The sequence below is a fragment of the Cryptomeria japonica genome, chromosome 2, assembly GCF_030272615.1.
Source record: "Cryptomeria japonica chromosome 2, Sugi_1.0, whole genome shotgun sequence".
In the NCBI taxonomy this organism is placed as follows: domain Eukaryota; kingdom Viridiplantae; phylum Streptophyta; class Pinopsida; order Cupressales; family Cupressaceae; genus Cryptomeria; species Cryptomeria japonica.
Window position 1 is genome coordinate 139,741,352 of NC_081406.1, and position 25,497 is coordinate 139,766,848.

The 25,497-nt window shown below is 31.8% G+C and overlaps 1 pseudogene; it reads right to left on the reverse strand.

Annotated features, from left to right (window-relative positions):
* Positions 1-324: 324 nt before the first annotated feature.
* Positions 325-25,497, reverse strand: part of LOC131073193 (alpha pinene synthase, chloroplastic-like) — a 61,475-nt pseudogene continuing 36,302 nt past the window's right edge.

Consider the following 25,497-nt stretch of genomic DNA (forward strand, 5'->3'; position numbering starts at 1 on the left):
ATTCTCATAGCTAAATAATTTATTAATCAAAATTTAATTTCATAAATATCATCACAATTATTCTATTTTCAAATGAAGTAATTATTTAATCTAAATTGATCTAAACTTATTTGTGTGCTTTGGTTTATTTACCATCACTTAATATAAAAAAATGATATTTTTCCTTAGAAGAGTATAACTATATTGATGATGTAACTAAAAAACAATTCAAAATAGAAGTTCTATTTCATTTCTAGCTTGAGCTTAATACAATATATTTATTTAATATTCCTCATACAATAGAGGCTACATATTCTTAAAACATACATATGAATGGAATACGAATCATATTGGAAAAGGTTCAATCATGGTTTTGATGATATGATTCTTTGTATCTTTGCTAGCAACACTAAATCCATCTCTCTCTCTTTATAGAGAAGTTGTAAACCTCAGGATAGTGCATAAGCACAATCTTTGCTAATGGGTGGAACATTATCAGGTTTCAAATATTCCCAATTTAACTCTTTGAGGAGTTCATCACATAAGGCCGTGAGATCATTTATAGCCTCTTTCTTAGTAGATCTAGGGAGGTCTCTCATATAACAAGTTATACAAGATACTGTTTCTCCACGATCACCTTCAACCTTTCAAATAGAAATCACAAAACATTAGTTTAGTTACCATTACACTTATTTAAGAAAAATAAAATAAATGCATATTGTATTAAATATTTTATATCATACCTCAAAGGTTCTTGTATCACCTTTAACTCTAAGTGTTAAGCGTAAAAGTTCATCAAACTTTGAAGGATAATCAATTTCTGGTAAGATGTTTTCTAGAAGAATTGCATCTACTGCTAATACAGGTTGTAAAGTCACTACACGTGAGCCACCACTAACTTTTCCATTCTCTAAATACTCTTGCAAAGTTGGTACATAACCTTCAACAAGCCACTTTGCTTCTTGCATATATGAATCAATATAAACTTCCCACTATAATTGTAATGTTCAATAAAGTTCATGTTATTAGTAGTCACATCAATATATTTAATTAAAAAAATGATAATTTTATGCTAAAATAGAAACATTTGTTTTAACCTTTAAATGTTGCAATTTAACTTAAAATAGATTTTTAAATTATAAAATAGATTTTTAATATAAACTTCTTGATATTGTGTCAATAGATAGCATTTACTATTTAAAAAATAACAACATACAATTTGAAGCTTACTGTTCAATTCACTACAAAATAATAAGCTTTAGTGAAATTAATATAAATAAAAATAAATAAAATGTTTAAAATATCTATAAAATACTATATATATATATATATATATATATTAATGAAACATAATCTTAATAAAATTAAAAAGCTTTTCAAAATCCTTTTATGTTAACGTCTTCAATAACTTGAAATCTAAGATTTGAAATCTTCTCAAGCTTCTTTGTCTACTTTTTCTTAACCTCTGATGAATATTATAACCAACCCTCTTTATATTTTGCAAATGTATATATATACCATTTCACAAAACATAATTTCATAAAATTAAAAAGCTTTCTAAAAAAATTTTATGTTAACATCTTCAATAAATATCTTGAAACCTATATATGAAATCTTCTCAAGCTTCTTTATCTACTTTTCTTATCTTTTAATGAATAATATAAACAAATCTCTCTATAAGTCAAAAGTTATGAATAATTGTTTTCATATATATGACATATTTCTTAATTATCATAACATTATTTATATTTCCTTTGGACAAATGCCCTCAATATTCTAAATTCTTACACTCATAAACACCCTAAGCCTTCTTTACCTATTTAAGTGTTCTCGGATCCTTATTAAAGATCTCTTTCATTCTTCCTTAAATAAATTGAATAAAGTCACCAAATATTATATAAGGGCTCCAAATGTTTAGGAAAAGATAAACTTATGTGAGTGTTACTATAAATTTTAAAAGAGAAAATAAAAGGAGAGATGAAAAAGTGGATTTATATCACGTTTGTAACATAGTCAAATGTATCTCGGCCTTGAGTGATTTGGGCTTCTCTAAACATGTCCTTCACCCCATCATAGAAGGCTATATATGCAATTTTCATATACTCTGGTAGCCCCTCTGTGGCCAATGGATCCCATCTGTCAACAAACCCAAAACATCATGCATGAGAAGTGCATAACTTCTTGCTTGATATGAATATTAAATTATTATAAATCATTACTTTTTAATGGCTCCAATGAAGAGTTGGAGCTCCTCATAAGTTCCATATGTGTCATAGATGTCATCCAGATATGTTACAAGTGCAGATAACTTTGCAAAGCTGATTCTGAATGCATAATACTTTGGCTCAATCACACCACCAACTGCCCAAAAGTAGTATTCAACGTGTCTATGTTGAGCAAATTCCATTTTTGACAAACCTGATTCTACCCACCACCTACATATACACAAAATCAACCCATTATAGTTGTTCCCAATGCTTAGTTGCAAACTACTTGTGATAATTTTCTGCAACATGCAAATGTATCACCTTGAAAGGATCTGAAGCTCTCGTTGTTGCATGCACTGCATCATATTGAAGTCCAACTTTGCTAGCTCTAAAAAATTTGTGTTACTCAAATGAGGCATTCTGCATGTATCAAATATCACAAAGTATGAAATCTAATTAGATCTTGCACATTTCTTTGTTGAACCAGATATTTCGTTCATCCATTTTAAGACGTCTTAAAATAGAGGCCAATTAAAACTAAAGGAATCATTTATTTGAAGAAATTATCTTTTTGGGTATCAAGGACAAGTTATTATGTTAAACCCTTTTAATTAAGAGTTAAAGATTGAATAATATTCATTTTGTCAAAGTCACTCTAAACATGATCTCAATCTCATCTCTTACAATATAAGGATTTTGAACTCAATAACTTTACCAACAGACCAAAAACTCATCTATGGCTTATTTTGATTTGCTATAAATTACTGAGTAACTATTGTAGATAATTCAAAATTCAGATTAAAAAACACAAACATCTTTATTTGTAATGCTCTTGAGATATATAAAGATAATCATACATATGATTTTTAAGTTACGCTATAGAATTTTAAAAAAATTAAAAATTACATGATTACCCTTTTATGGTCTTTTCAGCCCATGAATTATCCTCTCCATATATCTCTATATAATGTCTTGCTTCCAATCTTGGCACATTAGTGTGTCATCCATACTCCAAATTGAATTCTATCTGTTCATAAGAAAAAACTATCAAGATATATCTCTATTGATATATATGATATACAAAAAAATATGCATTTCTAATAATTATATTTTAGTTTTGTTGTCACCTCTCTTGAAAGATTGGAATCATCAATATTTTGTAGAGCTTGTTCTAAATATTGAGTAAAAAATGATTTAGCTTCATCCATAACCTTCTCTTTTGGAAATGCAATGAGTGATGCTCGAAATAGATTTATAATACTTTTTATTTCTTCTTGTGATTCACTGCTAGACTTCAAGAATTGTCCATCTTTACTCTTGAAGTTTTCCAACACATCTTACCAAAGAATAATAGAGTAATTACCAAAGAATAATAGAGTAATTAGTGAATGGGACTACAAGAATGTAGCTAGCTTAAAAAAGATTGGGAAAGTAATCATATAATCGTATAAATGGGAAAGTATTATTAATTGCCTTCCCAATAACTCCATGGGGATTGTTAATCCACAAACTCGGCAAAAGTACAAAGCCCCTTTTGATATGACAATTCTAGATTGACATTACAAATATGGAAATGAAAAAATGTATAAGCATAGAGATAGATTAGATTTTCATTTATCTTTCTCATGTGATAAGAAAAGAGGTAGCTTACTGATAACTTATTTATTATTAATTAAAGTCCTTTTGGAAAGCATTACTTAAAAATGATTTTTTTTGTCTTGCTCCTTTGGGTCCTAGATTCCTTCTGGTGTTTGTGTTCGTGTTTATGAATAGTAGGAGAGTTGTCATGGGGGCACAAGGAAATAACCCTTTCTTCATGGTTATGAAAGGAAAGGATGAGGAGTTGTTGTCCCAATTTATAATAGTTGGAGGGATGGGAAAGTCTTGAAGTTGGTGAGTAGAATCTGATTTTTAATAACTATAATTTTATCAACCTAGACACATTAGATACTACTTTGTGGTCAGATTGAGAAAAACATATTTAGATCATATTTTTTTGTTTTATAAAGATCATATTTTGTGAAATGGTTTATATATAGTATTGTGTATATATTTAATATTTTATTTCTTTTTTCTTTTATTAATTTATTAGAGCTTATTATTTTGTAGTGAATTGAATAATTAGAATTCAATTGTATGTTGTATTTTTTAAAATTAGTGAATGTTATCTATTGGTATGATATCTAGAGATTCATGTTAAACTTATATTTTATAATTTGAAATTAGATTATGATATTGTTACCAAAATTCAATTGTGTATCTTTGGGTCAAACTCATTGAACCATGATTCATGAGTTGTGGTTCATAAGAACCCATCTCTCATGATAATGAATGGTACATTTAACACTCGTTGCATCTTGGTGATGCTCACAAAGGTAAAGAATTGTTCCTTCCTGGGAGGTCACACCTCCTAGTAAGAGGATCATATCCCTGACATCCACAACCATCATCCTTAAAAATTATGAGTAAAGATGCTCACTCCTCTCCTTAAATTATGCTACCTATGATGATATTTCACCATCCATTAGTAATATTTCTCACTCTTTTGTGGATGGAACATCAATGAATATATTTTCTCCTCTTGCAAAGTCTCTTCTACTCATGAAGATATATTGGTACAAGAGGTGGATATCAACATTTTTTTACATTCTTCTTATAACACATGTCCTGATAATGGATTGGGTTTTCATGGAGTAACATCTAAAAGTGCCTCCCTCATCATGGAAGTGCAACGATCAATAAAGATCTACATTCTTCTAAAAGAATTGATTCATCACCTTATTTCAAATTTAATTCAAAAGATAGTTACACTTATCACTTCGGAGTATATAGTATTATTGTCTCTCCTAATTTGGACACATATTATCACCATAGTTTTAAAATTATTTCAATGCAAGGGTATAGTGGACAAGGTTTTGTATGTAGAGAGAAATGAATGAAGGTCCATATAAAGAACACCCCACATTTTTCTAGTGGTTGGGATTTCCACATTCTCATTTGGATAACACCATTGAATCTCCTCTTTAATTGCTATCTAACCTTTCTTTCCAAGAGAAAATATTGCTAATTGTTCATTCTTTTTTATAGAGTTAGAGTGAGTCTGGTTGAGGCTTCTTCAAGCCCACTTGATTACTCTTCCTCCTTCAAGAGATAAGATATTTCCTAAAGATAATCAAACAAATATGTCTTCTTTTTGTACATATGACTAAATGCTTTCCCACTCCACTAGGAAATATCAAGCCTTAAAGAGGTAAACATGACAACTTATTGATTCTAATGTGTCTGTGTTGAGAAAATTCCAATTTTTTCAAACAAGATTTTGCTCACTACTCAATAATAACACTCAATTTTGTGTTTGAGAATAAGAAAAGATCATATGTTTGCTTGAGAATAACACAAATAATATAGATTTTAATAATGATATAAATTAATAACTTGGAGTATTTCTTAAAAAATATATTGTTTTTTGAATAGGAATATTATTGTGAGAATTCTAATTATATCAGTGGGTGATTTCTTTTATAATTATAAGAGTTATTTTAAAAATATGAATGTTAAAAAATAATAATAATATTTAGCTCTAAATTTAATGATGGTTATTTCTAATAAAAAGAATTGATTTTTTAAAGAGTATTGTAAAGTTAACATCTTAATAAATTTTTAAAATTTGCTATATTTATTTTAAATGACCTTTCTCTTTACATAATAGATTATAAAAGTGTGGACATATTTAATTGTAATGGTATTATAAATATATAGAACCATACATACTATTAAATTATGTTCTACATAAAAGCTAGAAAAGTTTTAAAAGTATATGATTACACTTTTATAGTCTTTTTGGCCTATGAATTGTCCTCTCCATATGTCTCTATATAGTGACTTCCTTCCAACCTTTTCAAATTAGTTTGTCATCCATATTCTAAATTGAACTATGTTTTTTCATTAAATAGAAAGAACTACCAAGGTACATCTCTATTGATATATATGATATACAAAAATATGCAGTGCTAATTACTCTATTTAAGTTTAGTTGTAACTTCTCTGGGATGAATAGAATTATCATCATTTTCTAGAGGTTCTTTTAAATATAGAGTGGAAAAGGGTTTAACTTCGTCCATAACCTTCTCCCTTGAGAATGCAACAAGTGACACTCGAAATAAATCTATAATTTTTTATTTTCCTTTCGTGATTGATTACTAGAGTTCAACAATTCCTTTTCTTTATCTTTAAAGCACTTTGACACATCTTTCCATTAAAGAAAGAATAATATAGTAATTAGTAAATGAAACTATAAGAATGTAGCTAGTATAAAATAGATTAGATGATTACACTTCTAACCTTTAACAAAAATGAACTAAATACATACAATGTAAGCAGTGCAAGAACACATTATCGTAAATATAGTAAACTATCTATTTAGAATAAACAAGAGAATAAACATTGTAGATATGAAATTTTACAAATAAAAACCCAAAATAGTGGCATTAGATCAAAATTTTGTTGTTGTTTGAATACACAATTAAATTTAAGTTCCAACTTATATCTTCTCCATTCATATAAGCTTAATATAGATCTTATTGTTTGAAAATATATATATATACCAACCTATAGACATAATGAAGAGTTTCTTTTATTTCCTCTTGAAAATATCATTCAATACCAAGACGATCAACATTATCTACCATGGAGAGGCATTGGAAGAGTTCATCTCCACTTTCTATTGTCAACAGTGCATTGAACATCTCTTTAACTTCCCTAACATATGGTGGACCCTATCATCCAACATCAAGGTGAGGGAAGAAACAAAAACAACAAAGAGACTTAAAAATAGTAGGAATATGACAATTACTTCTACCGAATTTGGTTGATGGTTGGGTGGATGGATTGTTGTGTTGATAGTGAAATTCATCGGTTTATTTTGAAGAAAGTTTTAATATGATTAACTATCAATAAGTGGCACATTTGTGTATTCATTTTGACTCACAATATGATACTTTTTTACTATCACTTTTGTATCCACTTTGACTTTTTTAAGTACAGTTTCATATATTCATCGTTTACATCATATATTTGTATACTTTCACAACCACAAATTTATTCATTTCTTTCAAACCTACACATTTCTATCTTTGTTGAATCCTTAAAGAGTAATGATCACTGTCCATATCTCATTTGATCATTCTCATTATCTATATCTCATTCTATTTGATCATTCTCATTGTCCATATCTCATTTGATCATTTTCATTGTCCATATCTCATTCTATTTGATCATTCTCATTGTCCATATCTCATTTCCAAACAAAAAATTATTCAATAATGCTAAGGTTCAATCTTGAGGGATTAAGATTTAACCCATATCGAATTTTTAGATTATACTAAGTTTAAGACATTGATTAGACTATGAACACTAGACTTTGTATAGAATCAACAATTAATTCTTTGTCATCCTTCCTGAAACTAAGTGCATCCATCCTACCATTTGATTATTGTATTTACTACTCATCTATCAACACCTAGCTTAGGTACATACTTAAATACAACTTAATTGTAGGGTTATTGTTTACATTTATTTAATTAGTCTAGATTTATGAAAATGAGATTATATTCCATTATATTTTTAATGAACCTATGTAAGACAAAAACCCTTGGGCTTCTCATAGGGTTTATTCTTTTTTTCTTATTAATGATTAAAATCTAAAGGAGACAGAAAATATGAAGAAATATTTTGAAGGGAGAATTGTTAGATTGGAAAAGAGCTACAAGAAGATTAATGATACTCTAATTACATTGGTCAGCTTTAGCTACAAGGTTACCAAGTTCAGTGCTGAAAATGTTAGAGTTATGACAAAGAAGTTTGAAAGAGCTCAAGAAACCGAATCTTTCTTCATTTCTATTGATGTTGTTGAGAAAGGCAAGCAGGCTACTCAGGAGGAGGGTAAAGCCCCTTGTACCTGTACTAGAGCAAGCAACAAGAAGATGATGAGCCAAGTAGCACAAAATGTAAAATCTAAACTTTTTGTCAGTTTTTAGATAATTTTAAATCTTATTAGGATTATAATGTTCTTTGTTAATGCCTCATACCTATAAATATAGTTTTAAGGTTTTAGATTCATTATGTCACTTTTATTTTTCTCTCACTCTAAATAACTTTGGTGTTGACTTTAGAAATGTAGAGGCATCAATCAACTTTTGGTCAGGTTGTGTTTTATTTGTTTAGATTTGTTGTCTTACTTCTCAATTTTGGTTTGCTAAGTTGCCTAAATTTGGGGGATTTATATTTGACAAAGGAGGATCAAGGATTCCTTACCTCCAATCATCTTATTTTTTCAGAATCAATTTAGGCAAATTCAATCATGGAAATTGGTGGAACAACGATGAGATCTAAAAGAACAATTTAAGTCAAGGATTTTTTGGTTTTCTTGCTAGAAGAATAGATCAGAGGGAGATAGAGGGACCAATCAAAGGAGTGAGGAAAAAATATCAGAAACAATAGAGAGAGAAAAGAGGGTTGAATAGGTGCTTGGGACCAGAAGAAAAATGTGTAACATTCGACACTATGTGGAACTAGGCAAAAGTAGTGTAAAGAGTTAGAGACATTGAGCATGATTGATCTTTTGCAAGGATCAAATAGGAGTGGAAAGAAGAAATAAAAATGGAGGCAAATAATGGGAGAAGTTTCGATCAAGTCACATATGACCAAGATTTGCAGTTGATGTCTAAAACAATTTTGTCTCATATTTAGAAATAACAATATGTCGATTCAAATTATTTTGGTTGTAGAATTTGTTGATCCGCAGTTAATTAAATGTTGTTGATTAAGGAACAAATAGGTTTTGAAGGGACCTGAAACCCTTTTATATAGAACTATTACAAAATCTTGCTAAAATATTTTGCCATTTTAAAAAAGAAGCCAAAACTCAACAAAAGACCAATAACAAATCAAAAACCACAAAAATGACAGCAAGAAGGAAATCCTTGTTCAATTTTTTTAGGGCCTCCACGGCCTCAACTTCCAATTATGTCATGTTGAGTGCAATATTCTTTCACTCTTGTATTTCTTGATTAGGAGATTTCTTCTTCGGGTGGGTCTGGTTCTCTTGAAAGGCCTGGTAGTACCCTCTTGTTTCTTCTTTATGGAGTCCACATCAAGTATAGTCCCTTCCTAATGGAGGTTTGAATTTTTCCTACCATTGTATTTATGCTTTCAGCTGAATTCTTCACCACATTGTGACTGTAGGTAACCAAAGAGATAAGATTATCATTACCTTTCTGGTTTTTCTTTCCAAATGTTTCAATCTACCTTCATACTCTTTCTTAAGTTTCTCCTCCAAATTTGAGATTTTGTTGTCATAATATTTCTTAAGATCATTCATTGTGCTTAGTGTCTTCTACACATAATCAACAATTGATTTCCTCTACTCCACAAACCATTGTTTAGCTCCTTGGTTGTCCTCTTTTCTCATCACTGCTTGAAGTTTAAAATTAATCTTCTTTATTTCATGGAATGCCCATTTGAATATTCTAAAATTTTCCATGGAAGAATCACGAGCGATGGCTAGAACATCATCAAGGTTTTCTCTGTCTAGACTTAGATAAGGAGAATTGGCATTGAGATAATTGGGAAAGGGGGTTCTATCATTCCTGTTAGGGAGAGGTTCTAACTTGCCTGGAATAGAATTATGGGAAGGTAAGGACTCTGAGTTTGAAATAGAAATAGGGGATGCTCTACTCCTTTTAGCTCATTGGCCTTCTCGACTAAGAGTCGGTGTCCTCCATCTTTGTATTCCACTCATCCTCATTAGAGGAGAGGCTAACATGGTCGTCATCCTCAAAATCATGTGATGGGTCAGGATCTCTAAATGATGGGGAAGGAAGGGATTTAATTTTTTCGTTAATCAAGAATAACATACCCCCATGAAAGACAGTTTTTTTCTTGCTCTTCCTATGATCTTTGATGTTAGCATTGATAGAGACAAGTAAGGAGAATGGAAATGATAATTTCACCTTATTCCTAAAATGGTTTATCAAGATGAAATGATGCCCAAAAGCCCTAGTATATCTGCAATCTAGGGTAATATACTTCATAAAAACAAAAAGAACAGAGAGCCATAGATTTTACCCATATCATAGATGCTTTTGTACACTTAAATAAGTTAATGAAATGCTAGTTTGTGTTACTATGTTAAATTACTGAGATTCTTGTCATATCTTTCTATCTATTAGGTTTGATTTTGAAGTTCCTGGACCACTATTAAGAAGAGAAATAGTTTGCATCTTTTTTTGTTGGTATGAGATTCAACTTGCATTAGTTTGGTATCAAAGCTACAAGATTTGGGAATTGGAGAAGTTGGAAGGTGTCTCTAGGAAACTCTAGAAGGAGTTATTTGCAAAAGAGGGGTCTATAACTATAGACATTAGAGAAGGAGGCACAAAATATTGCTTGACATTGTCAGAAGAAGATGAATTTGAAAAGAAGGGTGAATTGGGTCATGAGGAATCCTGTAATAATCCCATTTTGTGAGGATTATTGGGATGAAGTAAAGAAAAGAAATCCCTTTGAGAAATTGGAAGTGATTCCAAGTACAATGGATGTGTTGGAGGAGTGTTTTCCTAATATTGTTGTAACTACAGAACTTAAGAAAATAAATTAAAGGTAATGAATTTGCAGTATAGCCATGTCTCTTGTAAGGTATTATAAAAGCAACTGAAGATGAGGAGATAAGTAAGCTAGTTGATAAGTGGATAATTAATTGAGCAAGATTTGATAAATGAGTCTTAACCCTTATGCTAGAGGAGAATGGAGAATGTGCAGATATTCTAGAGATATTACTCAAATTTCTATCAAATATAAGCTTTCTATTGCAAGCATTGATGGTTTGATGAGTTGTTTGATTTAGCTAGCATGTGTTGTTGTAGTTGCATCAAGTCAAAGAGGATTGTTATTTCATGGCATTTAGGCTATTAGTATTAGATTTGAGTGCCTAATGGATCTAAATGTGGATGCTTTTGATTTGAAGGAGGCATATGAAGTGTACAATATTTCTCTCAACAAAAATTGAGGATTTTTTATTAATTCTATGTGGTAAGAAGGTAGTTGCTTATGCATACCTTCAAAGAGAGAGACCCTCCTAATAGAAAACTATTATGTCATTCCATTGATAACCTCATGTGCAGAAGAACATGATTGTTTTTATCTCTAGGGGATCTTGATGCAAGGGCATCGATCAACTTTTAGTCCACATATTTTATTAGTTCAAATGTGTGGTCTTAGTTCTCAATTTTGGTTTGATAAGCTGCCTAAATTTGGGGATTTGTATTTGAAGGAGGAGGATTGAGGATTCCTTACTTCTAATCATATTATTTTGTCAAAATAAATTTGGGTAGATTCAGTTATGGGTGTTGAGAAACCAATGAAACATGGGAGTTGAAAGAACAATTTTAGATAGGGAGTTTATGGTTGTCTTGTTGGAAGAACTGGTCAGTGGAAAGATAGAGGGATCGGTCGAAGGAATGAGGAAAAAATTATCAAAAGAGACAAATTGAAGAAAAAGAGGTTCAAATGGGTGATTGGGGTTAGAATAAAAATATGTATCATTGGATGTTGTGTGAAATTAGGTAGAAGTAGTGTAAATAGTTAGGGATGTTGAGCATGATTGATCTATTGCAAGGATTAGACAAGAGTAGAAAGAAGAAATGAAAATAGAGATAGACAATGGAGGCAATTTTGCTTGAGTCATGTGATTGAGACTTGTAGCTAATGTTTGAAAATAATTGTCTCATATTGTAGAAATAATAAAATATTCATTCAAATTGTTTGGGTTGTAGACTTTGTCACTTAACCATTAATGAAATATTAGTTTGTGTTTATTAAATAATTGAGGTTCATGTCACATATTTCTATGTTTTGGGTTTGAGTTTAAAGCTCCTATCGCTATTGAAGAGTAGAAACAGTTTGTAATGTTTGTTTGGTTTGGGATTTGACTTGCATCATTTAGGGATTCATTTTTTTAGATATTATAGCTCACTAGTTTATCTAACTTTTAAATCTAAGAGTTATATGCTTTGTTATTCTTATATCTATAACTCATTTATTGATTTGCTTATGTTACAAGCTACTTCAAATCTTTTTTTTTATTGCATATTGTATGGATGGTACTATTACTATTCACATAAACACTATTAACAATCATATTGTTAGAACTTAAAATCTTCTCGTAAGGATAACATCATTGGTTGCAGCCATAAATTATAAATAATTTGATGTTGTTCAAAGTTATACATTGAAAGTGTGCAACACATAAAAAGAAATGAAATAATTCTCAATGATCTCGAATCAATAAACTTATGAAGATGTACACATATGCAGTGCAAATAAGAGTTATCTTCCACCTAAAAAATTAGCATGCAACTCCACGCAAGCACTAAGAGACCTATTTAAGCTTATCACTAGAAATGGAAATATCTCATAGATAAGAGATATCCATGAGAAAGAAAAAAAATTCCTATGAAATAGTATTCTGCACTAACACCCCACCTTAAGATTAGCTTAGGTGGGAATAAATGAATTGGGTCATATCAACTAGGCTTGATGAGATACCCAAGTGTAAAACAATCTCCGGTAAAGTAAAAAAATAAAGAAAACCTTTTGGACAAAATTATGATGTAGGAGCATCTGAGTAGTTCATCTAGTTGGAGTAGTTAGCAATGGAGTTGCCTGGAAATTGTTGTGTTTCTTCATGTTTATTAATTTAGAGTTGCAGATTTGGATCTAGCATATGGAGATCATTGTCATAAACATATTCGCGATTCATGGCAATCGGCTTTGATTCTGGTTAGATATCAATTTCGGTATGGTCTGGTGTTGGTGTGTTCTTACCAGTTAGTCTTGTGGTGTGTGGAGTGAAGAATAATTGGGTTGTGGATGGTTTATGTGACTTGTAAATCATATGGGAGTGTTGTTTTGGACCTGGCCGATGTTCATGGAGGTTTGTGTGAAGTTATAACCATTATTGGAGATGTTCTTAGTGATTAGGCCGACATGGTAGTGTTCTCCCATTTCATTATGAACTGGTGGACCTTTGGCCGATTTGATTTAGTTGTTGAGGCTTGCAAATAGTATAAAGAGGAATTTTGGAGATTGATTTGGAGGATAGAGGTCCAGAAAAGATAAGAATTGAGAAAGATGTAGATTCTGGAGTATTGCGGTGTTCTAATCCAATGGACTAAGGTTCAGCAGAGTGTTACCGGAGATAGATTTGTTAAGCATGTGATATGCGGATAATAGATTTGAGTTGTTTGAATGATTTTGTGATTTTGTGCTATGAATAGAATGTATAAAGGCTGAGGGAATATGTAATTCATCAAAATAATATAAGGATTGAGCTTTGAGGTTGGGTTTTTCCCTTTGAGGGTTTTCCCTAGGTATATCTTGTGTTGAATGATCTTGTTTTCTTTGTTATTTCATGGTGTTTTTGTTATAGGATGCAAGGTGAGGTTGTCCTTCATTGGATCTCCCTACCTTGACTACATCAAGTGGTATCAGAGCGGGTTATGAACCTATTGATGGAGGAAGAGATGGTTGTGAACTGATTGGATGAAAAGAACTTGAGGTAGCTTCAAGACTTGTTCAGATTGTGCCGAACGTTGAGGAAGTGCAAGGATTGCAAGAAGACCGCTGAACATAGGAGCATGAACTTGAGGCAGTTGACAAGTTGACTTGAACAGATCGTCGAATGGAGGTAGGTTGCAAGGTTGTCTGATAGATCATCGAGGAGAGACAACTAGAACTTGTAGTTAGACCACCGAACTTGAGGTAGTTGTAAGTATGTGTGAATAGATCGCCAAAGCATATTTGATGTAGCACTGGTTGTGGCATGTTGTAGATCAAGTGATGGAACTCGCTTTTCAATTAACCCCGAGAGTTTGATATAGGAGCATCTGAGTAGTTCATCCGATTGGAGAAGTTAGCAGTGCAGTTGCTTGGAGATTGTTGTGTTTCTTCATGTTTATGAATTTAGAGTTGCAAATTTGGATTTAGCATCTGGAGCTCGTTGTCTTAAACATATTTGAGATTCATGGAATTTGGATTTTATTCCAGTGAGATATTGATTCTGGTATTGGTCTGGTGTTGGTGTGTTCTTATCAGTTGGTCTTGTAGTTTGTGGAGCAAAGAAGAATTGGGTTGAGGATGGTTTTCATGACTTGTGGATCATATGGGAGTATTGTTTTGGACCTGGCTGATGTCTATGGAGGTCCGCACAAATTTCTAAGCATTATTAGAGATGTTCTTGGAGATTTGGCCAACATGTTAGTGTGCTCACATTTCATTATGAAATGGTGGATCTTTGACCAACTTGATTTAATTGTTGAGGCTTGTGGATAGTATAGAGAGGAATTTTGGAGATTGATTTGGTGGGACAAAGGTCCATGAAAGATAAGAATCAGGAAAGATGTAGATTATGGAGGATTGCGGTGTTTTGGTTCAGTGGACTGAGGTTTGGATCAGCAAAGCATTTTTGGAGATACAGTTGTTAAGCAGATGATCTGTGAATCATAGATGAGTTGTTTGAATGATTTTGTGATTTTGGGCTATGACTAGCATGTGTAAAGCCTGAGGGCATATGTAATTCATCAAAATAATATAAGGATTGAGCTTTGAGGATGGTTTTTTCCCTTTGAGGGTTTTCCCAAGGTATATCTTGTGTTGAATGATCTTGTTTTCTTTATTATTTCATGGTGTTTGTGTTATAGGCTGGAAGGTGGGGTTGTCCTTCATTGGATCTTCCTACCTTGACTGCATCAAATTCCCTTCAAAAGAGAGAAAAATATTTATGGAAAAGACACAACATAAGAAGCACCCAAAGAAGAGTCTCTCTAAAAAAAATAAAAGAACAAAACCACTTATCAGGAAAAGGTGCGCCTCCCCCTCCCCATCCAATAAGAGAAAAGAAGAAGATGCAAGTTCAATCAATATAGTGTCTCCAAAAATGTTGATAGTTTCCTAGCATTAAATTTTTTAAATGATTCAATCTCATTTAACAACATTCCTCCTCTTAGGAAGAAATAAAATCATAGAAGTATACAAATTGTTTTAAAATTATTAAAAATAATATGATAGAAAAAAAGAAAGAAAAAGCATGAATTTTCCAGAAAAAAATCATCTACCATTACCATGTGAGCTTCTCTATGCCACACTAATGAAGATTATAAGTTAGAATATGTTAAAAATAAATGTATAATACAATCCAAAGATGAACATAGCTCCTCCAATTGTTTCTCAAAATTATCCACACTCATGTCAAACTATAATAATTGGTCATTAGGGAAATGGACCAAAGGATCTAAATGACTCCCCATAAATTTTAAAGAAGTGTAACTCCATAATAACTAACATCAAAGAGGAAATTAATTTCCTTAATAGTACCCTCCAAAACTATGGTTTGTCACTCAAAAATATTTGGTAAAGGATCATCTCATAAATAAATAAGACTAGTTACATCCTACTAAAATAAATTGAAATCTAAAGATGAAGGAGATGGGAGTTTAACATAAGTCTCATGTGTTGAATACACTTGGATACTAAGAGGGGGAATGAATTAGTAATTAGTAAAAATATTAACCCTTTAATTCAAATTCAAAACCCTTGAACAAATTAGCAACAATGAAGATAAATCAATGACACCAATGCACAAGAGAACACTAGATTTACATGGAAAACCCCAAAAGGTAAAAACCATGATGAGCGTTAATCCACATTATATGAACAAGTAAAAAAAATTTAAGGCTCACTACCTAAAGAAGTACACCACTCCCAAAAGGACTTGTTGAAGAAGCTAACTACCTCCAAGAAAGATACAAAGGACCAACTAAAAGATTCACTATCTTAGAGCTGGATAAAAAGAATATTTGAATTTCAAAGTATAATCCTTCAACTCATAGCTTCCAACACTCTCCTTAGAATGTAGGCACTTTTAACATGCTACCTCAATAAACCATTAAAACATTCAGCTCCAAAAGTTTCAGCCACACTTTTATCTCCTCATATTCACATATTAAAGCATCCACATCAATACATACTCTTGAAAGTAATTTTATCTTCTATATATATATCCTTAACAAGATCTCAAAAACTCCAATCAGGCTAGCCAGAGAAAAAGACAAGGAATGACCTCAACAAGTCAACCTCAAAAACAATTTGGAGTGAAAGAAGTCCAAGCCAAGAAATAGACAGGACCTAAAACAAGTTATGACATATTTTCATGTAGCCCAAGCATAAAACACTATGGCACTCATCGTCCCAAGTTAGTAGCAAGGTAACATGTCAATGAAAAATGTAGCACATAACCAACTGGCCCAAAAACATAATATCCAAATGAAGCTCAAACCAAGACATAGTAGGGCCCAAATACAACTTAGCACAACCTCCAATTCTAACACATACCCCAAACTGCATAGCATAACCAATAGAATAAGCTCAGTCTACCAAACAACAAAAAAACACCCTAAAAAATAACTCTAGACATAATGCAACACCAAAAAGATAAACCATTGTCATGCAAACCACATAGAAAAATTCCATGAACATCCAACTACATTCCCAAATACTTCTTTCAGACTATCATGTTGAAACTAGCTAGCACAACCAAATAGGTAAATAGAGTTTGTCATACCTAGAAGGCCAAAAAATGTGATCATGAAATAGATCATCATCAAACATACTTGTGGTACACCACATCACCTAAAATTTAGATTGAGACACTACATAGACATTATAAGGATGTCCATAAATTTACAAGAGTAGAAACATCAATGCTTAAAAATGTGGAGTATTTTCCCAACCAATCCTCACAAACAACTGTATCAACTTAAGTTTCATCTCAAAGAAATTACCTGCAAACTCATTAGTCCATCATGCAAATATAACTCAAGCTTCAACCAATGAAACAACATGAAATAAAAACAAAAAAAAATATTATACCTTCATTATTTATGTCTCATTGTGTCCTAACCCCATTGTTCTTGGTTGCAGATAATTTTGCTCTCAGACAAGCACTGGTAGCTTCCAAGATGGCAAGTGTGGAATGGACTAATAGATAATATGATAAAGAAAAACTAATGCTATGATAATTATTTATTCTAAATTACTCAAAAACTCTAAAAATTCTAAACAAGTGAATTCACAGATGCAAAGATAAAGGCTCCTGATTGACTATGAGATTAGCTATTAGTTCCAAAAATGGCTTAGGAGACCTCTATTTATAGATTTTTTAGTGTATAAGCTTAGGTGGTAGAGATCAACAGACATGATTAAATCTTTCTTTTTGGATGGATATGAAATAAGAGGTTGAGATGTGAGAGATAAAGATGGAAGATGTTCCTCCTACACGTACAGGATGGAGGAAAAGATGGAAGGAGAAGCCAAGTGTCTGAATGCTCACCTTGACTGAGGAGAAGACTTGAGAGAATATAGGATAGTTGGAGAAGATTTAGGGATAAGAGGACAAGTGGACTCAACTCCCTCCAAAGATGTAGGAAGGTTGGAGAAAATATAGGGAAGTTGAGAAATGTGTGTACATACACATTATTTGATTTATGATTTGGAAGATGGAGATAAATTATGTATTAATATTTAAATCTTTAGTCACATGATTGATGAGTTGGAAAAAGAAGTGATGTGGAGATGAGGTGAGTTGGAAAAGGAGATTAAATAATTAAGAAATTATTCAATTGATGAGACTATAGGATAGTGAATAGAAGTTAATTAAATATTAGATATATAATTAATTGGGTTAAAAGAAAGGGATACAATGAATTAATTAATTAAATGTTTCAACTCAATTAATTAATAGAAGAATATGAAATGAATTAAATAAATTAATCTTTTCAAATTAACTATTTATTAGAAGAATAATTACTAAAATTTATTTAATTGCTCATAGCCAATTTTCTATGCATACATTTTGTCCCTCTTTGAAATGATGTTGAGACAATATTGTTTCAAAGATTAAATCAAGTCTCGATATTTCCTTTGACGAAGATGAAAATCCTGATTGTGTGCCCCCTTAGGAGATTGATTGTGAATTTTTTGGAAAATTTGATTGAGTGATTAATCTCATGATAATTCAATTAAATTTCTACAACTTTAGTTGATGAAAATGTTCGCTCTTTGATTACTTTGATATTCTCCATGATTTGATGATTGATAGAGTTTGATTGACCTCATGATTGATGAGGATCAATGATATAAACTTGAAGCTTTGATGATCTGATAGGATAGAGTTTGATTGACTTCATGATTGATGAACATCAATGATCTAAACTCAAGATTGGATAGACTAGATGCCTAACCTTATGATGAATGAGCGTCACTTGTAGTACCCCTGCCCTAATCAATTTCTAATCTTAGTTTTATCTTAGTTAGTTTATCATAATATAATGATTATAGTCAGATGTTTGAGTTAATGCATAGCTATTGATGTGGTTTTCACACTAGTTGTATGCAAGTTGTTCAGTGTTCCTATTTTGTGGTATTAATATCGAGCTAATGCTTTCATTAAGTTTATATATGTATGCATGTATGACTCTTAGTTGCACGAGATTTCAGGTACAATGCCGCATGAGTGCGAGGTTCATCTTCACCTGGATTTGCAGGTTTGAGTGTACCTCTTTAATCCTTAGAATTGGATTAGGTGGTCGTAAGACCCTAGTTGACCATAGTCATTCTCAAGTGAGCATTGTTAGTCATTGTCGGTATTCCCCTTTTGGTTGGGTTTGTGAGTCGTCAGTCTGGTTGACTTTCTTGGTTTGCGTGTTTGGTGTGTATGGTTAAATTGATTAATTAGTCCGTAGTATTTAATATGATTAAATATGTGGTTGTGCATTAAAGATTAATGGACTAAATTAATCGGGATTTCATTATGCGATTATCGTTGATATTGGATTGCTCGTCTTAAATTGGGAGCAAGTTCAATTAAATGGTTGATTTTGAATATTAAGTGTATTATGTTTATGCCTATGAAAAGAAAGATTTAATTTTAATTGAAATAGAATTAATTTAATCTTTTGGCATTTTTGAAATAGAAAGGTTAAATTTCAGTTAATTGAGAAAATCAATTTTTAATTTGAAAGGCAAGTTTAATTTGTTGATATAGTTTAAAAGAATCATTTTTGGGAATTATTTTAAATAAAAATTTTAATTCCAAAAAAATGAAATTTTGGTCAACTCTTCCTTATAACCTAGACTTTTTGGAAATTTTGGGGGGATTGATATTTTTGGAAAAATGTTTGTTGAAAAAATATTTTTGGATGAAAATTTGGGGGTTTTGGAGGAGGAGAGATCTCTTGAGCCTGCAGGTTGGGCTCCTCACTAAATCTTTTCCAGGATTGCTATAAGAGGTAAGATTCTAGTTTATATTTTGGTTCTTTGCTTATCAGAAATTGTTTTGGATTTTGAAGAAATCTGTTTGTGGAGATTAAAAATAAATAAAAATCTCAACTATTGGGGAAAAATGATATAGTTGTGATTGTAATTCCAATCCAATCTCTTCTTGTTCTATTTCCATTTCAATTCTAGATTATGGTTGCTCTGGTTGTTTTTTTCAAAATTCAAAGATAAACTTGAGATTGGTTGTTCTTCAATGAAATTTGTTAAAATTCTAAGTTAATGCTTTCAAATTCAAGTTTTTATCAGAGATATCTACCTGTTGGTTGATATATGAATGTTAATCAATCTTTTTTAGCCAATATGTTGTTGGTTTTGGAGAAATTTTCCCCTTTCCTGATCTGGGTATTTTTAAAAAAAGATTGCAAATGGGTGAATAAAAATAAAAATAAAAAATTATTTATTTCAGTCTCTGTGAGACTGTGTTTGTTTGTTTTTCTGTGTATGAATTTTACTAACAACAAATTTAAAAAAAAAAAAAAAAGATTAAATGATTGTTAGGGAGCTGCGTATCCCATTGGGATAGCAGCGTACCCCAAGGGGTGTTGTGTGCTTCCCTTTGGGAACAGCAGCGCTCCCTTTGGGGAATGTTGCGTGCTCCCTTGGGAAGCAGCGCTTCCCCTTTGGGGGCTGCGTGAGCTTCCCATGGGGACCACGTGGGGTCCATGTGGAAACCCTCCCCCCTTTTTTTTTAATTTGTATTTTTTTTTAGTAAAAAATAAATAAATTAATTAATAAATAAATTTATTAGTTTAAAAGTCCTCTTTTTTATATAAAGTGATTAATCAATTATTAATTAATATTAATATATATTTATTAGTGGGAATAAATGTATATATGCTGATGAATATTTAATTAGATTATTATGCAAGATTTAATACTGATTGTGTATATTTTGGGAAGATGAAATATTGTTATATTGGAAAAAATTTTGAGATAAAACATACTTTATTCAAGAATATATATTGTTTGAAGATTTTAATGATATAGGCCATCTGGAAATGTTAGAAATGAATATTTAACCCTTGGACATTATGAATTTAAATGATGTACTTTTGGAAATTTAATTAAGTATCATTTGGGAAAATTGTTTAGTTACTGATATTCTCATTTAGTAAAATGAATGGTTAATTTATATTTTTCCTCTATTTGAGAAATAGACAATGGTACTATTGCAAATTGTGATATTGTATTCACCTTGCAATGATGATTTCCTGCTAGTGTATTTTTGGAAACATAGATCATGTAGAAAACTTGATCGACTTTTAATGTTTAGATCAATTCGGAAAAGATTGCATTTGCTGAATGTTACCTATGCAAGTTTAATTTTTGTATTCGCTTTTGCTTATGTAATGGCAAGTCGTGCTTTGTTTGATAGGTCCCTATCATATGGATTGATTTGGGGAGCTTGTTTCAGTCCTCGGTTCCGAGTTGACTGTTGTTTTGTTGTGGTGTCGTATTTGGTCATATTCTCTATGTGGGTGTCGAATGATGATTCGTGGTCGACCTTAGTCGGTCAGGTCTCTAGTTAGAGTACCGTCTGTCAATGCACCTCGTATGAAGTCATGTTTGACCAAGTGGTGGATTTCTCTATTTGAACTCCGATCGTCTGACCATGTGTATTCCTTGTTTTTTTTGAGTTCGTCTGAATATAGTCTAGTGTCGTATGGGAAAGTGGCTTTCGATTGGGGGCCGCGCCTAAAGTGGCTGTTGGGTAACCCATCGAAAGTGAGTCTAATAAGTGATAACCTATCAGTAGATTAGGATGTAATCTCTAAGTAAGATAAATGTGCCTCACACATGGGATGAGTGCTAACATAGACCCGACATGTTGTGAGAAGGCCTGTAATGGCAATCCATCATCCTTGTCTTCACGAGAGGATGTGTGGGTCCACATGAGGCTTGGATGGGCCGGAGGCTCGGATTAGGTTGCCAGGGTAACCCAATGTATGGGGTCGGGACCTATGAAGACCTGCCATGGTAACCATACCAGGTTGTGTGATGACACTTGTCCCTACGTTCGCTAGTGTGTTGTCATTTTTGTCCTGTTAGGAGCCCGTTTGTGGGTCGCCCTATTGTCTTTACCCTTGTGAGTACTCAGTTTCATGTTAGACCTTGGGTGGTGATGACTCAGTTTTGTGGATGCTCCAATGGACCTTTGTACTAGCTTTGATTATGTTCAACTGGATCCTTTTCTTTTTAGGGATCGTTTATGTATTAATTGATCGATGTGGTCATTTTTATATTGTTTATGTTTCGCCTTGATGGCAGGATTGTATTCCTAACTTTATTAATTATCAGAGGGGTCTTGCAGTTGAGCAGACCCAGAGATGTAGCCCTTTAGGGGTGAACTCCGAGATCATTATGGTGTTATGTGATGTTATTCTCTTATGTTTCCCTTATTCAACTTTATCATGTATGAATAGCTTATGTTAGAATGTATAAGTGGATAAGATGGAATCAACTTTAAATGCTTATATGCAGTTCTTTCTTGAATGCCATTTTGATCAAATGCATAAGTGGTTTAGATGAGATTTATCATAGATGCATGTATGCAATCATCTTTTAAATGCAATAAATTGGAATATGAAAGAATGTAACTTAGAGTAATGGAATATATTCAGTTGTTGTTAAGGAAATTAAGTATTCTTGGAAAGATCTCATATGTTTATGATGAAATTCTAGTGTGTTAGAATATTAGATGTATGGCTTGTATTTTTATGAAAAGCTTGAATGAAGATTATGAAAAGATCTTAATGGATGAATCTTTGCTTGTGATTTATATTTCCATCTTCTGAAAGAAATTATCCTGATTAAGAATTATCTCATTATTAAGATAATCAGCTTATTGGATTAATTGTGTGAGTTAAGTGAATTGTGAAATTTAAGTAATCTCATTGGGAAACTCTTTAGGTGTTAGTTGATGTCTTCCGCTATGTAATCTGAATCTTTAATATCTTGTTGTATCTTAATGTGGTGTAACTTTTAAAAAAAAAAAAAAATTATTGCACTCTATTCTTGTGTTTTGGCTTATCCCTTCGGGGTTTCCTGGTGGGGCATTTCATCACTAATATGTGGTCAAAGAGATTGATATAAATCTCAAATGAGCATAGATGATAGTTGATTGATTGATCAAAGTGATTGATTGGATCAAGAACTAGTCACATTTTGTTGATATCATGTTGCAGGAGGATCTAGATGTATTGATTCATCCAGGGGGGAGTAGGAGGATCAGTGAGGCCTACAACATCTGAAAAGAGTGGTGCTCTTCGTCCTAGTTGACATATTGATATGAGACATTGATTTGTATCATGGGACATTGTATTTTATTGATTATTTCTTTGATATCATTGTATACTTGGATTGTTTATTGTTTATGATGATATGCAAACATGGACTCTATATGATGCTTATGATTCATGATTGAGTATACATGTTACTATGATGATGATGACCTATATGACATATATGCAGTGATTTCATGGATGATGCTATGATGATGTTCCTTTCCTTTATGTGTTATGATGATCTATATGCCTTGATGAAATGATGATGATCTTGATGATGTGATGATAGAATGATGTGATGATGTTTATGATTTAATTGATCTATATGATGATGAAAATGATTCTATCTATGACTTGTACGATTTATATGATGATGATGTTGTTTCTATAATGCAATGATTTAAATGATTAAATGCAATTATATATATGGAAATGCTTATAATGATGACGTATACTAATCAATGTTTATTTATATTCCTTGATGTATATGCATATAATGATGAAATGATGAAACAATATTATTGAAATACATTTGATTTTAATTTTTTTTTTAATGTAATATGATGGTTGTGGATGAAAATGCTTATAATGATTAGATGATGAAATATGAATAATGATGATGTAATAATATGGTTAATGATTCTAAATGTACAAATGCAATTAAATTAACTTAATGGATAAATGATTCTAAAAAAACCAATGATAACTAGATGCGAAGATGATAATGATAAATGAATCTAATGCAACCAATAATGATATGATTAATGCAAATGACACTAATACAATCCTAATGCAATCTAACATGATCAATGCAAAATGTTTTTGCTTGTCCAAATATACTCAATATTTATTTCAACCGTTGATCTCGAATGAAATGGGATGAAATTATTATAATGTAGCTGACAATGAATGCTTATAATGCAGATGATAATGAACTAATCCAAAATAATATAACTTAAATGATATTGCCATTCCTCGCATGCTTTCTTGTAACAGTGCTTGATTTCATCATTGACCTTTAAATGTCGTAAGAAAATACAAGAAACTTCACATAAGGATTCAAGCTGACTTGAGTGCTTCTTACATGGATTTTGATATAGCAAGTTAATACAAGCAACTTGATATAATGAATCAAGTTGACCCGAGTATTTCTTGCAGAACAGACAAGGATTATCCCTTTTCATGCATGACTCGGAACATCCTCCTTGATGTTTTGTCTATCATATCCTTAGACGAGTACATACATTACTAAGAGATAAACCATAGACAACAAACAAAGAAAATAAGCACGCCCCATCATAGCTCATCTAGTCATGGACATCATCGAGTTGCATAGGGTACATGATCAGAAAAAATCAAGATATAAACATTGAATCATGTATGTCACACATATATTCTCATGGTCATTAACTGATATAATCATATTGATGAATGATAATTGATAATCCTTCATTACTTGCTGGTTGAATCCTTGTATTCTGAGTTTCACAATTATGTTGTTACAAATGTCTTGATCTTTGTTGCCTCGTTGTTTGTCATCTGTTTCAAAATCCTAGGTGTTGTTTGGTTTTTCTAAGTTTTTGAATGTTTTTGGATTTTTCTAAGCTTTTAAAGATGCCCTTAGAAAAAGGTTTTAGGATTTTTCCCCCAGTGGAAATAATCTTTATGATGGATGTACAAAGGATGATCCAAACCATGGTGGGATAAAATGTTGATATGATTGATTATGATAAAATCCAAGACAGTGACTATGATAAGTATGTCCAAGATTTATAATTGTTGATAAGATGCATATTTCCTACTAATGGTTCAAAGCAATGGATGTGAAAGATGAAATGAATATGCGAGGATAGATGGATGCAACAGGATGGATAGATGAGCTAGGATGGATGGATGGGAAAAGTGATCTCATAGATGGATGAACTTGTTACTACTTACTAAGTTGCCATTATTCTTATGTTCAAAGTTATTCTAGCTAGTTACTACTACCAAATTATTCTGTCGGTATGCAAAGAACAGTCGGTTATAGATGAAACTAGTCTTAGAGCCTAGTATACACCGAGTTGTCTACCGAGTAACACTCTATGTCTACCGAGCAGAAAGAATGATATACCGAGTGAACACACACCGAGTGAAACGTGTTACTAGATTCATTGAACCTAGACATATATGGGAAACATGTTACAAAGATCGAGGAACAAGTAACCGTTATCACATTGGAAATTACACTTAAAGATTGTGTATGATTTTAAGGTCATCTAACCAATGAAATATTTGTGTATGGTTATTCATTCGAGAAATCATGTTTGTAAGATTGAAGCATGAGCCAGATCATCGACATAAGAGATCTATTTATACAGCATGAGTTAAGGATTAAACATATGTGTGTGCATGTGTGTATGAAGCAAGGCTTGTACGAAAAAGGAAAATCATGAGAAATCATAGAGTGTTATGACTATTACAGTTGATAGAGAAACACAGAGGTCACCGAGAAGGATTTCAGAGAACAGTCAAGGAATAGAGTAAACAAAAGGGTTTACCGAGTTAATCTATGGATTACTGAGGTATGCTATAAGCAA